The 7,205-nt window shown below is 46.2% G+C and overlaps 1 long non-coding RNA gene across 1 annotated transcript; it reads right to left on the bottom strand.

Moving 5' to 3' along the window:
* Positions 1-497: 497 nt before the first annotated feature.
* Positions 498-1,686, bottom strand: LOC130680644 (uncharacterized). Its single transcript, XR_008993671.1, has 2 exons — positions 1,519-1,686; positions 498-740 (listed from the first exon to the last, which is right to left on the bottom strand). It is a non-coding gene; the product is annotated as an uncharacterized LOC130680644 (long non-coding RNA).
* Positions 1,687-7,205: the final 5,519 nt, after the last annotated feature.

The following is a 7,205-nucleotide window of genomic DNA, read 5'->3' on the forward strand; positions in this document are numbered from 1 at the left end:
CTGTCGAGAAGTCTGATGATAGCCTGATGGGTTTTCCTTTATAGGTGACCTTTTTCTCTCTAGCTGCCTTTAAACCTCTTTCCTTGTCCTTGATCCTTGCCATTTTAATTATTATGTGTCTTGGTGTTGTCCTCCTTGGATCCTTTCTGTTGGGGGTTCTGTGTATTTCCGTGGTCTGTTCGATTATTTCCTCCCCCAGTTTGGCGAAGTTTTCAGCAATTATTTTTTCAAAGAAACTTTCTATCCCTTTTCCTCTCTCTTCTTCTTCTGGTACCCCTATAATATGCATAATTTTCCTTTTGGATTGGTCACACAGTTCTCTTAGTATTGTTTCATTCCTGGAGATCCTTTTATCTTTCTCATTGTCAGCTTCTATGCGTTCCTGTTCTCTGGTTTCAATTCCTTCAATGGCCTCTTGCATCTTATCCATTCTGCTTGTAAATCCTTCCAAGGTTTGTTTCACTTCTATAATCTCTTTCCTGGCATCTGTGATCTCCCTCCGGACTTCATCCCATTGCTCTTGCATTTTTCTCTGCATCTCCGTCAGCATGTTCATGATTTTTATTTTGAATTCTTTTTCAGGAAGACTGGTTAGGATCTGTCTCCTTCTCAGTTGTTGACTCTGTGATTTTGGTTTGCCTGTAGTTTTGCCTTTTCATGGTGATAGAGATAGTTTGCAGAGCTGGTACAAGTGACGGCTGGAAGAGCTTTCCTTCTTGTTGGTTTGTGGCCCTCCTCTCCTGGGAGAACAGCGACCTCTAGTGGCTTGTGCTGGGTAGCTGTGCTCAGACAGGGTTTCTGCTTCCTGCCCGGCTGCTATGGAGTTTATCTCCGCTGTTGCTGTGGGCGTGGCCTGGCTCGGGCTGCTGCTCCAAAATGGTGGAGCCCCATTGGATGGGGAGCGGCTAGGAGGCTATTTATCTCCATAAGGGGCCTCCCTGCTCCCTGCAGCCCAGGGGGTTAGAGTGCCCAGAGATCCCCAGATTCCCTGCCTCTGGACTAAGTGTCCCTCCCTGCCCCTTTAAGACTTCCAAAAAGCACTTGCCAAACCAAAACAACAACAACAAAACAAAAACAAAACAAAACAAAATTAAACAAAACAAAATTAAATAATTAAAAAAAAAACAAAAAACGCACGATTTTCTTTGTCCTCAGGCGCCGGCCTCAGGCACCTCCTCACCGGTCTTGCTGCCCTGTTTCCCTAGTATTGGGGTCCCTGTCCCTTTAACACTTCCAAAAAGCACTCGCCTAAAAGAAAGAGAAAAAAAAAATGGCCACTCCCATTTCTTTGTTCTCCGGTGTCGGCCTCAGGCACCCGCTCACCGGTCTTGCTGCCCTGTTTCCCTAGTATCCAGGGCCCCCCACTCATGCACTGTGTCTGCACGCTGGTCCGGGTGGCTGGGGCTGAGTGTTCGGCAGTCCTGGGCTCCGTCTCCCTCCCGCTCTGCCTACTCTTCTCCTGCTGGGAGCTGGGGGGAGGGGCGCTCAGGTCCCGCGGGGCTGGAGCTTCTGTCTTACCCCCTTTACGAGGCACTGGGTTCTCGCAGGTGTGGATGTGGTCTGGATGTTGTCCTGTGTCCTCTGGTCTCTATTTTAGGAAGAGTTGTCTTTGTTATATTTTCATAGGTTTATGTGGTTTTGGGAGGAGATTTCCGCTGCTCTACTCATGCCGCCATCTTGGCTCCGCCTTTCCTGCTCTCATTATTATTAGGACTTAAGAGACTACAGTTAGTTGGACTTGGGTGTTTGAATTATGAGATTGGGTAAAGCCATACTGATATCCTATTATTCTGTAACAAACCATCAAAAACTTAGCAAATTGAAACAACTCTCATTTATTAGCTAGCAGTTTTGTAGGTCAGAAGTCCAGGCTGTGTGTGGCTGGGTTCTTGTAAGGCTGCAATAATGTTGGCTGAGCTGTTCCTCTGTGGAGGCTCTGGGGAAGAATCTGCTTCCAAGTCCCTTCAGGCTGTTGGCCAAATAGAGTTGTTCTGTGGTTGGAGAACCGAAGTTCCTGTTTCCTTGCTGGCTATTGCCTGGGGTCTGTTCTGGGTTCCTAGAGGCTCCCTGTGATCCTTACCATGTGGCACCTTCCACCCTCACAGCCAGCAGTGGAGAAACTCCCTCCTATGTAATACATCTCATGCTTGTGATCTTTATCTCAGGAAGAGCACAGACCCTTTTCAGGTCACCTTATTAGGTCAGGCCCACATGCATAGCCTTTTTTCTTTAAGTCAGCTGTGCCATAGAATATAACCTAAGCAGGGAGTGAATCCATCCCGTGCAAAATCCTGGAGATTATGCAGGTATGTATACCAGGGAGTAGAATGTTGGGTGTCATTTTAGAATTCTGCCTAACAGATTGGGGGTTGCCACTGGGGGGCCATATGCAGAGTAATGAAAGCTGGAAGGGAAGAGACAGTCTGACAGACACAGAGAGAAGAGAGCAGAAGCTGTGGGTGAAGGCACGGCCAAGCTGGTCCGTCCCGGGCTGTGGGACCCACACATGGCCCTTTTCTCCTGATACAATTCCAGTTTCTGGTCAGTCCTGATAAAGTTCAGCCTGCAGCTCTTGGCTTCCATAAAGGACCCTGGTGTACCTGTACTTAGTCCTTCTTTGTGCCAGCTTGAGTCGTTTCTCTTTCCTGTGACTGAATGAATGTGAATCTCCATCTGTTAATTAGAAACAATCTCAACTAATTCAGAGACATCCAGCTTTCTTTGGTTTTGCATATAAGCTGCCTATGCCCCACCCCCCCGACACCCCTGAGGCTTTACCATATTGGTGCTCACCCACAGGCCTCCACTGCCAGCACCCACATCCCTACCTGCACTCTTCTCTCCTCTCACTAGGTGGCATTCATGCTCCCTGGGAGCACCCCTCAACTGGGGGACCCCTCAGTGAGGGGAGCTGGTGTCTGACTCTCCTTGCTCCCTCATCTCTCTGGTGGGTAGATTCCAGAACATGGGTTTCAGCTGGCTTCCGGTCAGGCACCGACTTGGAAAGTGGCGCCTTTATTGGCTGCCTTCTCTCCCCTGTCTCACTTTTCCCTTCCTGACTGATATGTCTGAGTCTGTGGGGGTTGTTCTTGGTGTCCCCTGCCACAGAAGCACCGCTGAGATGGCCCTCTCCCTGTTGTTTCCTAAGGCAACAGGTCTCAGAGATTTTCTTGCTTCCATCCTCACCTTCTCGCTACTTCTGACTGGCCAAGCCTCTATCTTCTGGGCAATATGGCACAGCTGGAGCAGTGGGGGTCCTGGCAAGAAACAGCATGCTCAAACCAGGCACTCTGAGAAGCACTTTCAAAGGTGTGGGCAGGAAACTACCAGAGGTAGCCCAGGAGAGGGCGCACTCCAGCCCGGGGGTGTGGGGGCATCTTCACCCTGGCCCTGAAGGGGAAGGGAATGTGCCTACAGGAAGCTGTGGACTCCGGTTATCAGAGGCAGCCAGACTTCATCAGATTAAAGCTGAGGGATATGTACTCAAGCACAATTCTATTCCCCCCTTCAGTTTACTGCCAGTGTGCCTGGGGTACACCACTGAAAGTCAGGGGACCTAAGAGGCGTTGGTGTTGTCCACACCCATCAGCCTCCTGGGTAGAGAGGAGGTCGGAAGAGCTCATAGTAAACCTGGAGGGACCTGTGGAACGTAGCAGCACAGCACGGCTTCTTCTGTGGGAAGAGCACACTGCCTCCAAGAGCCCTCTTCCAGGTCAGGCCACAGGCCGAACGCCACGTGCACTCAGACCTGTGGACACATTTGTCCTCAGGAGGGCTGCATGCATGCATGCCTTTGTGTATGTGTGTATGCACACGTTGGCTTGGTAAATGTATTCCTTATTATTGCTGTAAAAAATTCCCACAAATTTAAGGCTCAAGACAACAACTTTTATACTTTTATTCTCTTATGGTTCTGGAGGCCAGAAGTCTAAAGCATTTCACTAGCCTAAGTAAAGATGTCAGTAGGAACAGCTTCTACTGAAGACCCCAAAGGATAATATCTCCTTGTCTCTTCCGGCCTCCAGAGGCCATCTGTGCACCTTGGCGTAGGGCCTCTTCCTTCATTTCCAAAGAGCATCTCTCCAATCTTTGCTTCCCTTATCACACTGCCTCTTCTTTCTAGAGCCACATCCTTCTGATTCCCTCTCCTGAGGACCCCTGTGATTACATTGGTGAGCCCTTGGCAGTGATTCAGCATAGTCTGCCCACCTCAGGATAGGTAACGCCCCTTTTGCCTTATGTGGTCACAGAGTCACAGGTTGTGGGGATTAGGCCCCGGACATCTTTGTGGGGCTTTATGCAGCTCACCAGAGTAGGTGTGGACGCTCAAGTCAAGTGGCTCGAGTTCAAATCTTCACCCTGACGTTTACTAGAGTCATGATCTCAGACAACTTACTCTGTCTCAGTTTCATCTTTATTAAAAGGGGATAATGATAATACATACGCCAAATCATTATTCTGAGGATAGCATTCCTCAAGTTGGTCATGACTGCCTTCACTGATGATAGTTAGGGCCTGTGCTCTGCATCTGCTGCTTTTGCCTGCCAGCACCCATTTTCCTCTGCGGATCCTTGCACTTCTGTTTCTCCTGGGCATCTTTCTCCAGTGAACTCCCTGTCATTTAGGCATAGCTTAGTTTCCTCCCAGCCCCAGGGCTGGGTGTGGAGCCCAGATCTAAACTCACCAGTATAATTTCCTTTCCTTGGTCCTGGGATTTGTTCAAAGATAGGCATGGAAGCCAAATTGGCCCAAGTCGTGTGAATTCCTGACTTTGGCTGGAGTGACCAGGCAGAGAATATTTTCCTGGCATTGCCAAGGGCAGAATGAGTGAAGCTGCTACTGGCAGCCTTTTGTTTTCTTCTAAAGTTTTAGTTCACTGTAGAACCAGTCTGGAAAGTGGGAAGGAGAATCAAAGTCAAGGGAAGGAGAGAGAACCGTGGGATCTGGAGGTGAGCCTGACGTCCAGCTGGTCCTGCAACCAGCGCTTCTGTGGCCTTTCCAGGAAGTGAGCCAGCAAAGACCCCTTCTTGCTTAAGCCAGTTTAAACTGGGTTTTCCTTTTTAATCCAAAAGATTTCCAAATGAGGTCCTTGGTGGGTGGGGATCCTTTCTTTCTCTCAGAGACAGCATGAGATTTATTGCCTGTTTATTACCAGAAGCCCCAGGCATGTGTCTGAGGCCCCAGAATATTACTGGGGAGCTGTGAGGCCCTTAATGTTCTCATTGTTCACAAAGATGGCAATGACCACAGTGGCGAGCTATCAAAAGTCCCCCTTGTGTTGTTTGTTTGTTTGTTTATTTAAATTTTTAATTAAAATATTATTGATATACACTCTTATGAAGGTTTCACATGAAAGAACAATGTGGTTACTACATTTACCCATATTATCAAGTCCCCACCCATACCCCAAATGCAGTCACTGTCCATCCGTGTAGTAAGATGTTACAGATTCACTATTTGCCTTCTCTGTGGTACACTGTTTTCCCCGTGACCCCTCGCACCATGTGTACTAAACATAATACCCCTCAATCCCCTTCTCCCTCCCTCCCCACCTGCCAACCCACACCCCTCCCCTTGGTAAACACTAGTTCATTTGTGGAGTCTCTGAGTCTGCTGCCATTTTGTTCATTCAGTTTTGCTTCACTGTTATACTCCACAAATGAGGGAAATCATTTGGCATTTGTCTTTCTCTGCCTGGCTTATTTCACTGAGCATAATGTCTTCCAGCTCCATCCATGTGGTTGCAAATGGTAGGATTTGTTTCTTTCTTATGGCCGAATAGTATTCCATTGTGTATATGTACCACCTCTTCTTTATCCATTCATCTACTGATGGACATTTGGGTTGCTTCCATATCTTGGCTATTGTAAAAGTGCTGCAATAAACATAGGGGTGCATATGTCTTTTTGAATCTGAGAAGTTGTATTCTTTGGGTAAATTCCAAGGAGTGGGATTCCAGGATCAAATGGTATTTCTATTTTTAGTTTTTTGAGGAACCTCCATATTGCTTTCCACAATGGTTGAACTAGTATACATTCCCACCAGCAGTGTAGGAGGGTTCCCCTTTCTCCACATCCTCACCAGCATTTGTTGTTCTTAGTCTTTTCGATGCTGGCCATCCTTACTGGTGTGAGGTGATATCTCATTTTGGTTTTAATTTGCATTTCCCTAATGATTAGCGATGTGGAGCATCTTTTCATGTGTCTGTTGACCATCTGAATTTCTTCTTTGGAGAACTGTTTCTTCATATCCTCTGCCCATTTGTTAATTGGGTTATTTGCTTTTTGGGTGTTAAGGCATGTAAGTTCTTTATATATTTTGTATGTTAACCCCTTGTTGGATATGTCATTTACAAATATATTCTCCCATACTGTAGGATGCCTTTTTGTTCTGTTGATGGTGTCCTTTGCTGCACAGAAACTTTTTAGTTTGATGTAGTCCCATGAGTTCATTTTTGCTTTTGTTTCCCTTGCTCAAGGAGATGTGTTCAGGAAGAAGCTGCTCATGCTTATAGTCAGGAGATGTTTGCCTATGTTGTCTTCTAAAAGTTTTATGGTTTCATGACTTACATTCAAGTCTTTAATCCATTTCAAGTTTACTTTTGTGTATGGGATTAAACAATAATCCAGTTTAATTCTCTTGCATGTAGCTGTCCAGTTTTGCCAACACCAGTTGTTGAAGAGGTTGTCATTTCCCCATTGTATGTCCATGGCTCCTTTATCATATATTAATTTGACCATATATGGTTGGTTTATATCAGGGCTCTCTAGTCTGTTCCATTGGTCTATGGGTCTGTTCTTGTGCCAGTACCAAATTGTCTTGATTACTGTGGCTTTGTAGTGTAGTAGAGCTTGAAGTTGGGGAGTGTGATGCCCCCAGCTTTATTCTTCCTTCTCAGGATTGCTTTGTCTATTCAAGGTTTTTTGTGGTTCCATATGAATTTTAGGATGATTTTCTCTAGTTCATTGAAGAATGCTGTTGGTATTTTGATAGAGATTGCATTCAATCTATAGATTGCTTTAGGCAGGATGGCCATTTTGACAATATTAATTCTTCCTATCCATGAGCACGGGATGTCTTTCCATTTATTGGTATCTTCTTTAATTTCTCTCAGGAGTGTCTTGTAGTTTTCACAGTATAGGTCTTTCACTTTCTTGGTTAGGTTTATTCCTAGGTATTTTATTCTTTTTGATGCAATTGTGAAT

The sequence above is a fragment of the Manis pentadactyla genome, chromosome 14 (genome assembly GCF_030020395.1).
Source record: "Manis pentadactyla isolate mManPen7 chromosome 14, mManPen7.hap1, whole genome shotgun sequence".
NCBI lineage: Eukaryota > Metazoa > Chordata > Mammalia > Pholidota > Manidae > Manis > Manis pentadactyla.